General features: G+C 36.5%; 1 protein-coding gene across 4 annotated transcripts in view; it reads left to right on the top strand.

Moving 5' to 3' along the window:
• Positions 1-20,000, top strand: part of LOC115218280 (glycine receptor subunit alpha-3-like) — a 196,286-nt gene that overhangs the window by 14,381 nt on the left and 161,905 nt on the right. For 3 of the 4 annotated variants that reach the window (XM_036508324.1, XM_036508322.1, XM_029788031.2), the window contains exon 2: positions 5,221-5,223. The exons of the other annotated variant lie outside the window; for it this stretch is intronic. The gene's annotated coding sequence lies outside the window, so the exon portion shown is untranslated. The remainder of the gene's footprint in view (positions 1-5,220; positions 5,224-20,000) is intronic. 4 annotated transcript variants of the gene reach the window in all.

The following is a 20,000-nucleotide window of genomic DNA, read 5'->3' as shown; positions in this document are numbered from 1 at the left end:
AGGGCACCAATGGTAAAGAGTTTGTTCGATATGTTCAGGTGATCGATAAAAAGTTTTACTTGGCTGTCCTTAGACGTTTGAAAGAGGTAGAGTTGAAGAAGCGACAAAAGGCATGGACATACAAAATCTGGCTGCTCCACTACATTTTATCGGTTGAAATGGGTTATTTCCCTTGAGTGTTTAATAAAAATATTGTGTAGGTGGTATGAGTTATTTCCCTTGGGTGTTTAAAAAGCAATTAGTTATATAAGGTATATATAAAGATTCCTTCCAGGGGCCATATTATTGAAGTGACTCTCGCGTCTCACTTCCAGCTACATACTCCAGCTTTGGCCCCAGCTAGATTTTTAAAACTATTTTTGCTTTTAATATTGAAAACTGCCCTGGAATGTCACTAATATCAGATGATAGAAAACATTGAGTAATTTCGTCACAAAAACTGCACATTACTCCTGAAAATGCGTTCTAAGGAACGTTCCAAAACCAGAAGAAAATGTTGGAAACGGTGCATCTGCAGTGAATGGAACTATTTTGAATGTCAAATCTAATTATACTGTAAGTAAAGCATTAACATTGGGCTTTAAAAAAACGTGATCTCTGTCTCTGTGTCTCTCTGCATATGTTTATATATTATATATATATATATATATATATATATATATATATATATATATATATATATATATATATATTTACTAGATATGTGGGAAATCGGTGTGTGCTTATTTGTGGCGTTTTTAGCTAACTCCTACTTCGTTTTATTGATTTTGATGAAACTTAACACGTGAGTAGAACTCATGTCTGGAAACCTCGTGACATACTTAGATTGCTGAAAAAAAATCGATAATACGGCCCTTGGAAGGGACTTTATATATACCTTATATAACTAACTTTTTTAAACACCCAAGGGAAATAACTCACACCACCTACACAATATCTTTTTTTAACCACTCAAGGGAAATAACCCGTTTTATTGCTTATGTTCGATTACTTTGAACCAACGATCAGCCGACCTAATTCTGTATTTCACTAGTCACAGTTTTGAACTGCTAAACATTATTATTGCACTTCCTTAATTTGAATATCTTCATTCATACATTTCTATACATACATACTTTTTTGAATGCCCAATAATCCGATAATTCTGCCTTTTTATAGTTACACTTTTCCATGACAGTAGATAATTTTTTTCCCACAACGTATTTGTAGTAGCTTCATGCAGGCATAGCGTGGATTCGATCCTCGATTGCCAAATTTCACTTAACACTTCAACAGCGATTTTCTCACGGTAAAACAATAGTTTTTCTATGAATGACAGCAGTTATACATTTCCCAGATGCCTCCGTTAAGCAGAATAATGTCATTGCCACTTGACCCTTCTAACCTCTTCTAGGCCAGCAGGGGTTGGAATAGATACAACAGACCTCCAACGAAATCATTTGTTCTCAACAATATGTCTATCCTTCTGGTTGCTTTTCGATAGTTATAAAAACAAGAACCCCGTAAGCGAAACGCAGTTACCGACAGCGACCACCAATGAGTGTGAACGTTATTATTGCACTTTCTTCTAACACTTCATTCATTTATTTCTATACATATATACTACACTCATATATTACCTTTAATAAATTAGCCTTCATAAAGTTCAACTTTAAAATGCCACGACGAGTCAAAGTACGACTGGGTGCTTCTACTTTAGAAGCTGCTCTAATGCAACAACGGCGATCTCAAGTAAGTCTCTGATTCATTATGTTTCATATTTACAAAATAAAACAATTATTCTTCGTCTAAGCTAATTCAATATCTAAACAGTTATATACATATTGCTGTAATTAATTTACACATTGCATTAATAGAAATTTTTTCAACATCTCCAAATAACTAAATTCTGCCAATGCATGCAGGGTTTTCAATTAAATTTCATTACACTATGAATGCCCAAAACTCCGATAATTCTGCATTTTTCAAGTTCAAATTTTACGATGGATAGTACATAAATTTTTCCTTCCCCAACGTATTTCATAAGTTTGTCCCAGTACAATGAACTCATACTTTGAATGCTTAAAATTATTAAAAAAATGAAACCAAACTTCCACACCACACTGACTCGCGACACCCTGTATCAGTTATACTTATTTTACAAATCATAATATTTATTGCTTATTTACAGTTCATACAACATTTTAATGAACGTCTATTCTCATTCAATATCTAAACAGTTATATATATATTGCTGTAATTAATTTACACATTGCATTAATACACATTTTTTCAACATCTCCAAATAACTAACTCGCCAACCTTCGACAACCTCCGACAACCTCTCTAGACAACTTCCGACGACCTCTCTCGCCAACCTCTGACAACCTCTCTCACCAACCCCCGACAATCTTTTTCACCAACCTACGAAAATCTCTCCTGCCAACGTCCAACAATCTCTCCCTCCTCCAGCTGACTGTTTTTGGACGTTTTCGTGACTACACCTTTTGTGGCAGTTTTATATATGTGTGTGTGTGTGTGTGCATGCATACATACATGCACAAATATATAGCTCAGTAAATTGTTTACTGATTTAAGTTCAGTTTGCGACTGTTAGCAACAATTGGTGTAAATAGTTGCATAATGTAACTCAAGTCCGAAATCAACGTATTCAGAGCGAGCTGGCAGAATCATTTGGTTTCAAAGGCGGCGAGCTGGCAGAATCATTTGCACGCCAGGTGAAGCGCTTAGCGATATTTTGTCTGTCTTTACGTTCTGAGTTCACATTCCGCCGAGGTCGACTTTGCCTTTCATCCTTTCGGGGTCAATAAATTAAGTGCCGGTTGCGCACTGGGGTCGATATAATCGACTGGCCCGCTCCCCGCAAATTTCAGGCCTTGTTTCTAGTCTAAAAAAGAATATATTGGTTTCAAATTTTGGCACAGGCGCAGCAATTTTGGGGAGAGGTAAGTCGATTACATCGACCTTAGTACTCAATTGGTACTCATTTTATCGACCTCCGAAAGGTTGAAAAGTGAAGTGGACCTCGGCGGAAACTGTTCTGCATGCACTTGTGCAATGTCCAAACATTTCAGACCTGTGGGCTTATATCGAATGGCTGCTGTCACGTGTGGGACGAATTCGGTTATCGGCAGAGTCTATCGTGAACATTGCTCCTCCACCTTCCTTTATCCGAGAAGACAAGACTGTTTTCCTTGTACTGGTGGCTATGGTGAAAGAATGTGTGGTGGACTCGTGCGAAAGGTTTAGAGACAAACACTTTCTCTCTGGTCAACCTCTCATCAACTTCTTCAAGTATCGCTTGAAGAGGAAGGTCAGAATAGAGAGGGGAGTTTTGTCTAATGAAAGGGTCAACAAAAGGTGCGTGAATGTGGCAAGGATGGTACGAATAAATGACGGAACCACCTTGAGCATGAACCTATAAAACGAAGAAAGAGCACATTGCTCTCATGTTAATGCTTTTCTTTTTCGTTTCCGAGGTTACTGTGGTTCTTTTTCGTAGGATTTTCTTTCTACGGATAGACCTAGTTAATGTTACATTTCCTCCTCTATAGGAACGCTTATTTTTAACAACGACTTTTGTGTTATTTCCCTGCTTACACGCCCCCACCCCCAAAAAGAAAAATGTTTTTCTTTCCTTTTTGATCGATTTCAAAAAAGAAAAACTCTACATTGTATTGTCCTTCTGTGTTTGGCCCTGCGTGGCTAATAGATCTATCTATCTATCTATCTATCTATCTATCTATCTATCTATCTATCTATCTATCTATCTATCTATCTATCTGTCTGTCTGTCTGTCTGTCTGTCTGTCTGTCTGTCTGTCTGTCTGTCGGTTTGTCTGTCTGTCTGTCTGTCTGTCTGCCTGCCTGCCTGCCTGTCTGTCTGTCTGTCTATCTATCTATCTATCTATCTATCTATCTATCTATCTATCTATCTATCTATCTATCTATCTATCTATCTGCATTTATATCGTTGTATCATTTTGACTTATTTTCAATTCTTATAATGAAGGAGATGGTATCTAATGAAGTTCAATCGCTATAATTTAGATGACAACTAAGGTAGTCACTTAAATTTTGAGCCGTAGAACATTCTTGTCTATCCCTACCCGTTCTGTTTACAGACTGTATTTGAAAAGTGCAGGTTAGCTAGTCATTTTATTTGCTTGAAAACACCAGAAGTTTGAAATTACCACTTCGAAATTTACTAACGTCACGGAGTAAACCAATAATTTTAGGTGTAGATGACATTTATATGTGTTGTGTAACTTCAGTTTGTCAAGTAGCTATCCGTAAAGATTCATTTTTTATCTGATTTCGAAAGAAAAGTCCGGATTTACAGTTCTATATTTAAGAGATGAGGAATTATGTACATTATTTACATTATTTACATTTGACGGATATTTGTTCTCATCTCGTTTGTTGTTAACACAACGCTTCGGCTGATGTACCCTTCAGCCTTCATCAGGTGTCTTGGGGAAATTTTGAACCTGGGTTCTCATTCCTAAGGTATTTTTCGATGTTGTTGTCGTCATCATCATCATCATCATCATCGTCGTCGTCATCATCATCAACATCATCATCATCATCATCATCATCATCATCATCATCATTATTATTATTATTATTATTATTATTATTATTATTATTATTATTATTATTATTATTATTATTCAGGTCACTGCTTAGGCTACTAACCCCAAGATTCCGAGTTCGATTCTAGGCAGTGACCTGAATAATAATAATAATAATAATAATAATAATAATAATAATAATAATAGCATCGAAAAATACCTTAGGAATGAGAACCCAGGTTCGAAATTTCCTGAAGACACCTGATGAAGTCTGGAAGGTATATCAGCTGAAACGTTGTGTTAACAACAAACAAGATGAGGACAAATATGTGTCAAATATAAATAATGTAAATAATGAGGTCCGGATTTGTAAACCAGCAAAAACTGGATATAACCCTTAAAACTAAAAAAATTATTTTATGCTGCAAAAATCACTAAAGGCCTGTTATATTCGCGTTTCTCACAAGTTTTAATGGGAATGTATTACCAATATCTCCTGTATCGAGGCACATGTGTGAATCAATATCATACATATATGTCTTCTCTTTCTCTCTTTAATTTAGAATTAATTTTGACCAGCCACCGACTTGGTAGCGAGGTTGTGAAGGAAAGTATCTTGATTTAACCACCACCTTTTAAATCATAAGAAGGTCTTGCAGATTTTTATAGTCCCAGATATCGTGATCATTTGTTGCATATGAATCAAGGATTTGCATTAAATCCCTGAGAATCCAAATTCAGCCATACTTTGCTCCAGATGGGTTGGTATGTATCCTGTTGTTTCAATGATAATGGGTATGAAACTGAATATGTATCTTGAGTATTGGATTTGAAAACTCCATATGAAATTGTCCATAGACGTCCTCTTTCTCTCGTATTTTCTAACCACATTTGTGTCTAGGGGCAGCTGATTTCCACAACAGAACATAGCATTTCTCTGTAGTCCCACTCATCGATATCTGGCCGGTTGTGTTTTAATTTGATGACTGTTTTAATTGTTCAAGTTCCACCAGTGTTCTTTTGACCCATCAGTCTCAATATGGTCAACTTTGTAGGTATTCTCTTGTATGTATATACGCATATATGCATGTCGTTCGCATTCATGACCGAGCGCATATATTTATTCCGGGAAACGTACAATGTTTTGAATTTTTACATTAATCGATCGGATTCGGAGGATACAAACCAGTTTGTGTTTACAGACTGTATTTATATAGCAATTTCTTGGGTTCTCACCATGTTTGAGAACCCAAGAAATTGCTATTTATGTATTTACGCTTTTACACTTTTACTTGTTTCAGTCATTTGACTGTGGCCATGCTGGAGCACCGCCTTTTAGTCGAGCAAATCGACCCCAAGACTTATTCTTTGTAAGCCCACTACTTATTCTATCGGTCTCATTTGCCGAACTGTTAAGTTACGGGGACGTAAACATACCAGCATCGGTTGTCAAGCGATGTTCGGGGGACAAACACAGACACACAAACATATACACATACGTACACGCACATATATATATATAACGGGAAGCTTTATGAAAATAAACAAAAGACGAAAGCAGGTGGAGTACAAAAAACAATTGTATTAGTATGGCGCTCAGGAATATAAATAAAACAAGTCTTTTACGTTTCGAGCCTACGCTCTTCAACAGAAAGATACACAGAAAAGAAACACCGAGAGAAACAAGGAGAGAAAAAAATGCGTGCAGAAGCTAGCGATTCAGCATGCGTATATACATATATACGACAGGCTTCTTTCAGTTTCCGTCTATCAAATCCACTCACAAAGCTTTGGTCGGCCCGAGGCTAGAGTAGAATACATTTGCCCAAGGTGCCACGCAGTGGGACTGAACCCGGATCCATGTGGTTGGTAAGTAAGCTACTTACCACACAGCCACTCCTATGCCTATTTAGTAACATAATCCCGAATGCACCAATAATTTCTGGGATAAATGTGAATTATTGGTACAAATATGAATTTGAGATGCCGTAAGATTCGAAGCAGCTTCCTGTAAATATTCACGTTCTCACTGATTTTGAAACAAACATTCACATAGGTGAGGTAACTGGTCTCGCTGGCAGTACATAATTACCTTTTTCTGTCCCAAACCACTATATCAGCCGCACATGGTAGAAGTTCTAATGGGAACGTCAAACAACATTTCTTGTGTTGATAAGTTTGTATGTAATAAATAACAGAAACGCACTCTGCATTTGTATCTGGTTAGTCTGTCTTAGGGATGACATTGTATATTGTTTCAGTAACATATAATGTCGCTTGGAAGGTAGTTATTGGGAAATTGCTAATCCCTTGTATAATATATTACAGAGGAATGTGACGTAATCGGTATTTCAGTGCATCTAAAGACTTTAAGGGATTTGCTAACTTTTTTGTCCATTCGGTATTTTGTAGTTATCTTCTACTCTTGGATCGCAAAAGCCGAATCCAAACGGTCACGAGGTCATAAGAGGCTACATTTCCTCTCGTTGTCAGTATCATTCTTAAGTTTACGGGAGACTCACCCATGCATGCCTTTTCTTTTGGCATGCAAAGCATTTCTTTTCCAGGAATACTAGTTCAGGAATACTAGTCCAAAAATTCTGGGGGTACATGGAAGGCCATCAGAGATGTGAGTTCTTCTTGAGGAGCATATTATCGTCCTGTAGGATGTTGTTTTCTTTACTTTTGAGCATATAGTTAATGCATTTACTTTTACTACCGTAATGTGGCTGTTGCTGTTTGAGTGATGGATACCACATGGCACTTAAAGGCTATCTGACTCATCTTAAGCTTCTCCCACCTCCCTTTTTTGTCTCAGGAACATCACTATTTCTGTGGGAGCTTGCAGTAGATATCTGGAGCTTACAAGTTTTAATATTAATGGAGTGGAGTTTCTCTGGAGACTCGTTAAACATGCATTGTAGGACATTGTTATATGAGTAAAGCTCCGACAACCATGCTGTAAATCTGATATATTCATTGGTCATTTTTGTACGATGCATTTTACTCTGCACCTAGATATTTGTAATTCTCGTTGTGTGAAAGAAGGAGACGAAGATATCATTGATGTGAAGGTTTAAGGTTTGGAAGGTTTTTTTCTGCGTTAAGCCATCAAAAGAAAATTAATTTTGGGCAATTTCAGTTTCTGTATTAACTGAAAATGTTGTAACTAAATCAATGTTTCTCAATATTATAAATATTTTGAACATAGATTTTTGGATTATCTACTCAGAAATTATGTGTTACATCGGTGTCTTTTGTTGTTTTTAACCTTAGCACATAACCACAGCTTTTGGTGGAGGTTTTAAATTTGATTATGTAAGTTTTACCGCTGATATTGGTAGATTATTCATTCTTGGTTGTATGTAGCCGAGATGCTTTCTGATTAGATTTTAGACCAAAATTATTTACAATCTTCCAGAGGAGAAAATATTCTTACAAAGATGCATTTTCCATTTATACGGTAAACAGTTTGTAGATTAGAAACAAATTTGTATTTTTTAAAAATATTAGCCTCATTGATAGTGAAAATTATATAAAATTATATAACGAAAGTTTTCACTTAGCTTTTTAAATTGGTGTTTTAACGTTACTAATTTTCTCTCAAGGGATTGGCGAGCAGAATCTTCATAAAATATCGTTGGTGTGCTATGAACTTGTTATTCATTTTATATTTCGTGTTGACGTAGATTCCGTGGAGTAGGTTGCCAACATTTCTTTCTAGTTTCGTTATCAACCTAGCTTGTTTACGTTGACTCATTTCATTACTGTGAGCACTGCAGACATCTCCCAGATGCCCCGAACTGATGGCAGTTATATTACTAGCAGATATTGACAGTTCAGTGTGTGCTATCTGTTATCACAAAGTTTCATATGCTGTACAACAACATCAATAGTAACTTTTCGCGTGACAGAGATTGTTTTTCCTTTGCTCTTGTCAAGAATGCTATTTGTTTAGTAACAACTTAAAGAAATTGAGAAAAATTATTTTAAAATAATTTAACAATGATGTATATGCATACACCCCCACACCCCCACACCCCCACACACATATAGACAGCCGACAACTGATGAAGGGTCGTTCTTTGTGTTACTTGTCCTCTTTTCAATTTTTTCTCTCGTTTGCGTATTTCATGTTGTTTACACTTGGTGACGTCCTGTACCCATATATGCATACACACACACACACACACATATATATATATATACATATATATATATACATATATATATATATATATACATATATATATACATATATATATATGTATATATATATATGTATATATATGTATATATATATTGTATATATATATATATGTATGTATATATATATGTATGTATATATATATATGTATATATATATATATATATATATATATATATATATATATATTATATATATATATATATATATATATATATACATATATATATATATATATATATAATATATATATATATACATATTATATATATATGTATATATGTTGCCTCGTTCAGATCAGTTTTATACTGAATTATATGGATTGAGTGATGATGATGATGATGATGATGATGATAGCGGTTTGTTTATATTTTTATCGCCCATTTCTATGACAGTTTTGGCTGCTTTTAAACGTCTTCAGAAAATCGATTAACCTCATAGGAGTGGGAATAACAATTACTATTTATGACAGCCATTTTTCGAATAAAGAAGGATGTCTGTCTCTTATTGAGGCTGCTTTAGCCATGGAGTGGCTAAACAGTGAGCTTCGTCTCAGTAATTTTTTAACTATTTCATAAAACCAATAGAAGGATTTTCAAGGGCTGTGTCTCAGAGCACCAGGGCAGAGTTTGGTTTAAATACAAAAACCAAACGGAATGAAAAAAGAAATAAAAAATTCAGAGTCGTCTTAGATAACCCACTGGTTTAGTGTTACTGTTGGTGCTGCTATTTCGGTATCGGTATTTATTGGTGTGATATCCAATATCAACAATGATCATGAAAGCAAAATCTCACTGGCTGAAAAGATTTTTTTTTAAAATCCAGCTTTACGTTGGTGAGCAAAGAGCATTTATTTAAAAGCATTTCTCTTATCTAAAACAAGAAAAAAGTCAATGGTCTAGGCTTGTTTTGATCTGCATAATGGTAGAGGAAAACGTTCAAAAACATTTAGACTGTCTTCTATCTTTACACGTCTGCAGTTGAAAGTAATGTATATATGTATTTATGTATGTAGATGGGTAAGTGGTTACATGTTTGCACTTATACGTATTATTTACAGAAAATACTTGCATGTATTCATTCCATCACGCGTGTCTATTGATACGGTTTGGTTTATGTACTTCATAATGCACTTCAGATTTTTCTCAAAAACAAATGTTCACTGCTTGTATAAATAGTATTACAATTGAGTGCTTCGTTGAAATACACCAAGCAGTATTTTATATAAACTGAGACAATGTAACCACTTTCCATACTGTAAGGTCTTCCAGAATGGAGCTAGGCTACCTGTACCTCTGATTATGGTCTCTACAATTTTTATAAACTGAAGAGCCTCTTGCATTCACTACTAGGGAACAGAATCGGATGCGATTTTACGTTCCAGCCAGATCGTTACAAAATTCCTCTTATGGCATTGTATCTTCTCTGAAATAACAGTTTTATTGATAAGAAGATGCAAGTTGCACAGACGTGAGTTGTACTGCTTCTGGTCTTTATAAAATAGAAAACAGAATATCTTCGCTAACTGATGGATCAGTACTCAGAACTGTTTAAAAGTACTTCTTCCATATTTGTAAATTATATTTTTGTTTTAGCCTGCACTTTCGTACCATCAGGCATCATGGTAGGTAATGTGCCACTGGTCTGCAGTCCATAAACCTTTCTCAATCCTTCACTAAGTGCATTAATATCCTTCTAAATAACTGTAGGCTGAATTTCAATTCTTTTCTCTTAAAGACTTATATACCGATCTTTTTAGCTCAAATTTTCGTTCAAGTTTTGCACTTTTCTCAGACATCGGATTCTTGCATGCAGTTTAAAGTCTGTCTATACTTAAAGTCAGAGCTGTTCAAAATGCATGAAACTTAAAGGTAAAAAAAGTCTTTATATTTGTCTAATATAACATAATAACTATATTTGCTCTGAACAGAGTATGAATACACCACTTGCTTTTGTTTGTGAAACCACTCACACAAATATGTGCATGTATGTGTGTGTGTATGTGTACTTAAGTATATATATATATATATTATATATATATATATATATATAATATATATATATATAAAAGACAAAAATAGATAACAAAGCCAAGGCTGTGAGGAGTTTTCAGGACATAAAGAAAAAGATATAGTCTTACAGCTGTTTCTGAGATATTATGGATAGTCCTTCATCAGAGACGATGTAAGATGGTTAAATAGAGGTGAATGTTTGAGGAATTATTGTAGAAAAGGAGGAGATAAGGGAAATAGAGGGAAATAAGAGAATGAAAGTAGAAATAACATAAAATATTGTAGTTTCAGTTACATTATTCGAGTCAAGTGGTGTGTAGAGGTGGTAAAAAGTTTCCTGCACATGGTATGTAAATTCCGATAGTAGTTCGTGTTTAGTCAAAGAGTATGGAGTCGTAGATTCTGTGTTGCCCATCCGAAGGGGTTTTGTGGTGTGAAAGAAAATTTGGGAATGTATTGGTAGTATTTGTGGATAGATAGGGAGGGTGGGAGGAGATATGTTTGATTAGAATGAGGAGATGGGTCAAAATGAAGAGAAGAAAGGAAAATGAGAAGAAAGAGAGAAAAAAAGAAAAAGATAAAACAGTAATGATAATAAAAGGAGAGAGAGAAAAGAGGGAGAGAGAAGGAAAATGTAAAAACAAAACAAAAAAAACAAAGAAAAAAGATAAAAGGGTAATGATAATAAAAAGAGAGAGAAGGGCAACACAGAATCCACGGTTCTATACTTTAAATTGACTAAACATGAACTACTATCGGAACTTACATACCATGTACAGGAAACTTTTTACCACTTCAATACACCACTTTACTCGAATAATGGAACTGAAACTGCAATATCTCATATGCTATTTCTACTTTCATTTTCTTATTTCCCTCTATTTTCCCTATCTCCTTCTTTCCCACAATAATTCCTCAAACATTTACCTCTATTTAACCATCTCACATCGTCTCTGATGAAGGGATATCTATAATATCACAGAAACAGCCGTAAGACTATATATCTTTCCTTATAAATGTCCCGAAAACTCCTCAAAGCCTTGGCTTTGTTATCTGTTTTTGTCTAGTATATATTGTGACCGCGTGTGTACCATTGGCGATTTTTTTTCCTCTGTCTTCCCTTCTCTGGATCTTTCCTTCTATGTTTCCGACGAAGAGCTCCGCTCGAAACGTTAAACCCTCCTTCTTTCCTTCTTTCCTGAGCGTCCAATAATACTATGTTTGTTCCACATCCTCGCGTTGTTGTGTTTTTTTGTGCTTTCATGTTTGGATTAACTATATATGTATATATGCAAGATCCACATTAAACTTCTCACTCATATCACTATCGAACCAAGTTTAACTATGGTCTGTCCTTAGCACTTACTTAGCATTACCTTCCACTCTTTGAGTCTTCTAGATGCCAAAACCTTTTATACCCTCACTATATATATATATATATATATATATATATATATATATATATATATATATAAAGGCAAATAAGAACATGGAGAGGATATAAAATCGATAAACATGAGCCAGTAAACATTCATTATATCTATCTATTAAATGATAACAACATGTGTTTAAGGAGTACAAGTAAGTGAATGAGATCAGCCAATAAATATCTGTACACTCATCTATTATTATTCATTCATCTCTATATATGTATCTGTGTACGTATTTATTGGCTGATCTCATCCATTTACTTGTACCACTTAAACACATGTTTGTTATTATTTAATAACTAGATATAATGGAATGTTTACTGGGTGATGTTTGTCGATTTTATATCTTCTCCATTTTCTTATTTGCCTTATAAATCTGGGTAAATTGGAAATTTACACCCACCCATAGCTAGTATTCAATTGCATATTGCCATGCAATAGTTAACACTTGTTTAAAAATACGTAGGTACACATCCAGTAGTATATTGGATATTTAATATTCCTTAGATGGTTTATTAACCTCTAACTCATACAGAAATATATATATATATATATATATATATATATATATATATAATATATATATATATATATATATATATATATAGTTAATCCAAACATGAAAGCACAAATAAAACACAACAACGCGAGGACGTGGAACAAACATAGTATTATTGGACGCTCAGGAAAGAAGGAAAGAAGGAGGGTTTAACGTTTCGAGCGGAGCTCTTCGTCGGAAACATAGGAGAAGGAAAGATCCAGAGAAGGGAAGACAGTGGGAAAAAAATCGCCAACGGTACACACACGGTCACATTTTGAATATATATATATATGTATGTGTGTGTGTGTGTGTGTGTAGGCACATGGCCTTGTGGTTAGAGCAGCAGACTCGCGGTCGAGGGATCGCGGGTTCGAATCTCAGACCGGGCTATGTGTGTGTTTATGAGCGAAGCACCTAAGCCCCACGCGGCTCCGGCAGAAGGTGATGGCGAACTTCTGCTGACTCTTTCACCACAACTTTCTTTCACTCTTTCCTCCAGCATCTTGCAGCTCACCTGCGACGGACCGGCGTCCCGTCCAGGTAGGGAACGTATACGCCAAGGAAACCGGGAAACCGGCCCTATGAGCCAGGCGTGGCTCGAGAAAGAACAACAACAATATATATGCATACATGCACTTAAGGAACAAGCACACGCTTCATGCACACACACATATGCACAAATACTATTCGCACAAGCACACATTAACTGCTGCACACAAGCGTTTGCACACACATACACATCCTATACACAGCCTCTCTCACTCCCACACATATACACGCTCCGTCGCATCAATTCACACAACACACGCACCGGTTTATTTATACACATATACACACGCTCCATACGCACACACAGGCTCACATGATTTTAAGCTCGCCCACACATACATACACACTCGTCCCCTTCCACACATACACACACACACACACCATTCTTACATACACACCCTCGCTTACGTACCTCACTTCAGCCGGGTCACCGCTATTTTCTTCCCTTCTCTCAGCCTCTTTCTTCCGGTAATTTCATCAGGTTAAGCCGTTAATTCTGACACATTTTTCTCTCTCTCTCGCTCATCTTTTTCATCTCTCATCTCTTCATCTTTTTCCCTCTCATCCCTTCTGTTGAAGAGCGTAGACTCGAAACGTCAATGACTTTTCCATTTTTCTCGAGTGTCCAACTAATCCACTTACATGTTCCTTCACCTGTCTTTGTCTTTTGTTTTCTGCACATTTGAACTATATAAATATGAATACACACACACACACACATACACACGCACGCACATACACATAACGTGAGTGTGTGTGCATGTGTGTGTGTGTGTGTGTGTGTGTGTGTATATATCTGTGGCTGTATGTCTGTGTTCTGTGTAAGTATGGTGCGTGTGCATGTGTGTGCGTGCAATATCGATGGAAATAAATGTGTCTGAAATACAGCGAGTATATTTTTATGTTAGGTTCACTAATTTCTATTCAATTTAATAAAGTGCTGGTTAGAGTTATCAGATAATAAATATATAAAGTAGTGTGAACGATGAGAGACATGGAAATAAAACAAATTACAACACACACACACACACACACACACACACACACACACACACGTATGCAGGCACGCACGCGTACACACACACGCACGCACGAGTACACACGCACGCACGCGTACACACGCAAGCACGCGTACACACGCACGCACGCGTACACACGCACACACACACACACACATACACATTCTCACGTATGCGCCCCCCCTCGCACCTACACACACACACACTCACACGCACATACATACACATATCACAATAGATATATTATTTACTAGCAGTATCGCCCGGCGTTGCTCGGGTTTGTAAGGGAAATAACTATATAAGCATTTTTAGAGATGTAAAGTATAATAGCCATCTCAATATGGCTAACCACAAGGGGGGGGGTGTTACTGTAGCTTTTTACGTTCTGAGATTTAATAATAAATTTTTAGAGAGTTACTTCCCTTATATATGCCAAAAATGCATTAAAAATGGGAAAAATTGATGGTAACTTTTTTTAAAATCGTAGACTCATCGTAGACGCGCGCTAATACCCAGAAGGGCTCGATATGAATCTCGATATGATACCCGGTTTTGGTTAAACTGCACCGCAAAATGTGGGAGTAGTTAGGAATCTAAATCGTAGGAGACAGACAGCACACAACCTCACTTTTATTTATAAAGATTTATATATTCTCCTGTACCCAATGTGTTTCCAGAAATATAAAAAAGAAAAAACAACGCATAAAATATGGCATACACAAGTTGGCTATTTATTATATATTATCTAATTAAATAGGATTCCGTAAATAAAGTAAAATCTAAAATGTCGTCTGTTTGGATTTAAAGCTTATGTCAAGTGTACTTCTTTTCCTCGATGTACTTCAAGAACGATGCAGTATATTCTTTGCGTTACGTAGTGAGCCCATTGGCATTGTACACACACGGATATTGAGACCTCCTTCGGTCATGAGTGACCGTGGGATGGCACCTAGAAAGTTACCCTCCGGGCAAGGTTGTTTATGGAAGACCAGCAGTCGCCCAAGTATACCAGCCTCCCCTCTCCACGCCACTAATGTCATCCAAGGGAAAGGGAAAAGGCTGATACAGCTTGGCATCAGTGACGTCGCAACTCATTTCTACAGCTGAGTGAACCGGAGGAAGTGAAATAAAGTGTCTTGCTGAAGAACACAACACGCAGCCCGGTCCGGGATTCGAACTCACAACTTCACGATCGTAAGCTCGACGCTCTAACCACTGAGCCATAGCAGCGTTTATTGACAGTGTTTCAACACATAAATACGCGCGTGCACGCATCCTCACCCTGACAGACAGACATGTTCGAGAGAAGTTGATATTTCACCCCATCGCTAATGAGAGCATCTAGATACGGGCAACCATTCAGATGTCAAAACATTTTAGAGGTTTGCACAGAGATGAGTGAGAAACACTGTATGTGTGTGTGGTGTGTGTGTGTGTGTGTGTGTGTGTGTGAGTCTGTGTGTCCCTTGTGTGTATGTGCTGAGAGAGAAAGAAGGAATTGGTCCGAAATTGTGAGAAGAAGGGAAAGCTTACCTCTGCATTACAACTTTCATTCTTTCACCAACTCTTCTTATTTGCCCTATTTTACCCCAGTGAACGTCTCCCAGTCACCTAAAAAGGTTGTAGGAGTCAGGAAAGCTAAATCTTTATTGTGGCGGCATAGCACAGTTGTGCTATGTCATACTTCAGCCAATCAGGACTGGGCGCGTATAAATACCGAAGCTGTTATCCGCTTCTCAAAAGCGCATTTAATGAACTTTTTCACGAGCACTTTCATACTTTGAATTAGTGACCACTCACACTAAATTGGTGACTCACTACACTGCTTACATTTCACATTGTAGACTTTCCACATTGGTGACTTTTTACAAGGTAATTGAGAAAAAAAAAACGAAATAATAGACTGAGATTAGAAGTAAATTCGATAACGGCATTTTATCCGTCTCTTTAGTAATTTTTCTGTATTATGCACTTATAAACGTATTTAAGGATTTATCATTAAACTAGAACGTAACTGATCAAATGCTACAATCTAGTCAATCTTTTCAAGAACCTAGATCTTGTATATTAATAAGAATATATAGTCTGTGGGGCAGGATTAACCGACTGATTTAATTGGGATGGCAAAACAATTATTCTTTCTAATTTTGAGGAAAGGTCAGAAATTTCGAGAGCATGAGGCAATCGATATCATTGACCCGGAGTAATTGCCTGGTTCTTTATTTTATCGACACCGAAAGGATGAAAGGCAAAGTTGACCCCAGCGGGATTAGAACTCAGAACATAAAGAGTGGAAACAGGCCCGTTGCGAGACTTTGGTGCCTGGGGGTACTTCAGAATATTCTTAGTGGGTACTATTTTATAATAATGCTAAAGTGAAAGTTTCGAAATAAATCTATCACTGTAAATCTGAGGGTGCACCATTGAATAATGAGAAGGTAGTGCCGTCTAGTGTACCCCCTTAGCGACGGCCATTAGTGGAAAGAAATACTGCTAAGCTTTTTGTCTGACGCACTAACGATTCTGCGAGCTCACTGCCTTAGATGGAATGACAACTGTATATAAAAATGAGGTTTGCAGTCGACGGTGTTATGAGGGAGAGAATTCAAAGGTTTGTATTCAGTCATCAGCTTTGCGCTGTGTCTGAAAAAGCATTTCGAATCTCAGTGATTCAGTATATCTGTCAGTAAATAAATACCATGTAATGATACTGTTAATAACGAGAACAGAGGTGCATAATTTTACGAATATTTTGTTTGAATTGATCACAAGTGTCAGTATATATGTGTTATTGATGTAGGCAAGAGGTGAAAATTGTACCATTCAATGCTTTTATCATGGCGTTAGAAGAACCAGCAACATATTTATTGTCTTGCAGTATTTATATACTTAGCTCATAGTCAACCCACATCGGCTTGCTTTCCATTTTCCCATTACAGACTAGTCAAATAATATTATTAAACAAGTTGACTGTATCCATTATCCGTATCAAAGAAACTAAAGTCATTCCCAAACGTATTGAAGGAAATAATGTTTTGTTTACCCACTGATAGAACAACAACACAAACAAATAAAATCTTGAGGCTTGTATGTATATATGCATAGGAGTTTACTGGAGTGAGTTGACACCTGACAAGCCATATTACATTACTTGTTTTTATTGCAAAAAGCTGAGCAAAAGGGAATAATTCAAGTGAGCCAATGGCATGAATTAAAACAAAAACTCAGGTACATAATAATGTCCTAAACGATGTACTCTACCCCACCCACCAAAAGAAAGAAAATTCCTCCTCATTTGGGAAAGATAAAGAAAGCAAAATGAGACTTAATGGAAATTGTGAGCAACTCTCGAGCAAGAAGGGGATACAATTTCAAGAAATTAGAAAATTTCAGCGAAGATTTAATTTTGGTTCTTAGTATGTATGTATGTATGTATGTATGTATGTATGTATGTATGTATGTATGTATGTATGTATGTATGTATGTATGCATGCATGCATGCATGCATGCATGCATGCATGTATGTATGTATGTATGTATGTATGTATGTATGTATGTATGTATGTATGCATGCATGTATGTATGTATGTATGTATGTATGTATGTATGTATGTATGTATGTATGTAGGTATGTACGTGTGTGTGTATGTGTATGTGTGCATGCGCACGTGTATGTACGTGCGTGTGTGTGTGTGTTTTGTGTGTGTGTGTGTGTGTGTGTTGTGTGTGTGTGTGTGTGTGTGTATGCGTGCGCATGTGTTTATGTGCACCCACGGGCGCGTGAAATGCAACATTTCTTAACTGGTAAGTTTTCAGTATTCTTAACTCTCATGTCCCGAAAATGATTTGATATTATTAGATCTCATCAGCCAAGCATTGTTTACTCCAACGTGTTGGAGTATGACTTTAAACTGCATCAGTTAGTGGTGCTCTGATTCGGAAGATCCAATGTTTAGAAGAATATGAAGCCACTACTTAGCCACTATTTGTTCCCAGGTTTATTCTGACCCAGAGTAGAATCTGTCAGTTTCCCATCTACAGCGTAATGAAAACTGCGAGTGAATGGCGGACATAAAAAATGTGGACCGCACCCCCTTTGGGTTTTTTTTTTTTACAGAATCCCCCAATATCGAGTACACAGATTTTGATTCTGCCAAAAAAATGGCTTTTTAAGATGCCGTTTTTTTTTGCAGAATCAGAATCTCCGTACTCGAAAATGGGGGATTCTGTAAAAAAACCCCAAAAAACCCAGAGGTTGCGGCCCACATTCTTTACGTCCGCCGAGTGAAGGAACCCTAATTCTCGTTAGAACTTCCTTCTAAGATACGGTGGATCTTTTCAATCTCAGTCACAAATTTTGAAAGATCCTATATATGACCATGCCTAGATATGCAACTATATGCATGAGAATACATACATAAAACATACAAATCTGCACATACATACATACATACATACATACATACATACATACATACATACATACATACATACATACATACAAAAATACCTTGTTGTTGATGTTGAAATTCCAATGAAGGAGCCTTGGAGCTAGGTTAGAAACCGGCTCTTTCTCTATTGGCAAGAAATCTTGATGTAAACTGAATAATGACACACATGGTGAAAGTCGACTCTAGACTGAGAAAGACTACTTCTTAGAATTAAGAAGTTCCTGTGCCTGAATTTGTTTTAGGTGGATAGTGTTGTACCGCACTGAACTCACTTTCCAGCGAAAATAGCAATGACGCCAGTGGCACAACAGAAGTTGAGACGACCAGAAGCAAACTGCGCTTCAGATTTTTTTTTATAAAAGCTTACCGTATCCCATATATATTTAAATGATAAACTTCTGGAAAGTGTTACAGATTTTTACAGTTCCAGTGATTGATTGGATCTGTAGCTTTCTCCTTTCTGGTTTTATAAAAGCTTACCGTATCCCATATATATTTAAATGATAAACTTCTGGAAAGTGTTACAGATTTTTACAGTTCCAGTGATTGATTGGATCTGTAGCTTTCTCCTTTCTGGTTTTATAAAAGCTTACCGTATCCCATATATATTAAAATGATAAACTTCTGGAAAGTGTTACAGATTTTTACAGTACCAGTGATTGATTGGATCTGTAGCTTTCTCCTTTCTGGTTTTATAAAAGCTTACCGTATCCCATATATATCTAAATGATAAACTTCTGGAAAGTGTTACAGATTTTTACAGTTCCAGTGATTGATAGTATCTGTAGCTTTCTCCTTTCTGGTTTAGAGAAGCCTAATTTATCAAGACTGGTATTTAGGCAGTGTTTTACATATACCAGGACCCCAATAATATGCATGCATGTATGCTCTCTCTCTTTCTCCGTCTGTCTGTCTGTCTCTCTGTGGTTGTAAAGTAAAATTAGTGAAAATTTTTCGTTAACTGACAACAAACTGATTATTTGTTGAAAATTACTGTTCATATGTTGCGGATGAAAAAGAAGAAACATAAAAATGTTAGCATGTCTCCTTCATCTTAATCATAAGAGTATAATGTGGATCAGTGCGAGAGAGACAGAGAGAGAAAGAGAGAGGTGGGAGAGAGAGAGTGAGAAAAGGGAGAGGGAGAGGGGGAGTGAGCGCGCCCTGTCTCGATTTCTATTTGAAAGCCGTTTTACTCTTTTTGCTTCTCCATTACAG

The sequence above is a fragment of the Octopus sinensis genome, linkage group LG13 (assembly GCF_006345805.1).
Source record: "Octopus sinensis linkage group LG13, ASM634580v1, whole genome shotgun sequence".
Classification (NCBI taxonomy): Eukaryota; Metazoa; Mollusca; class Cephalopoda; order Octopoda; family Octopodidae; genus Octopus; species Octopus sinensis.
This window is presented reverse-complemented; position numbering and strand designations above follow the sequence as displayed.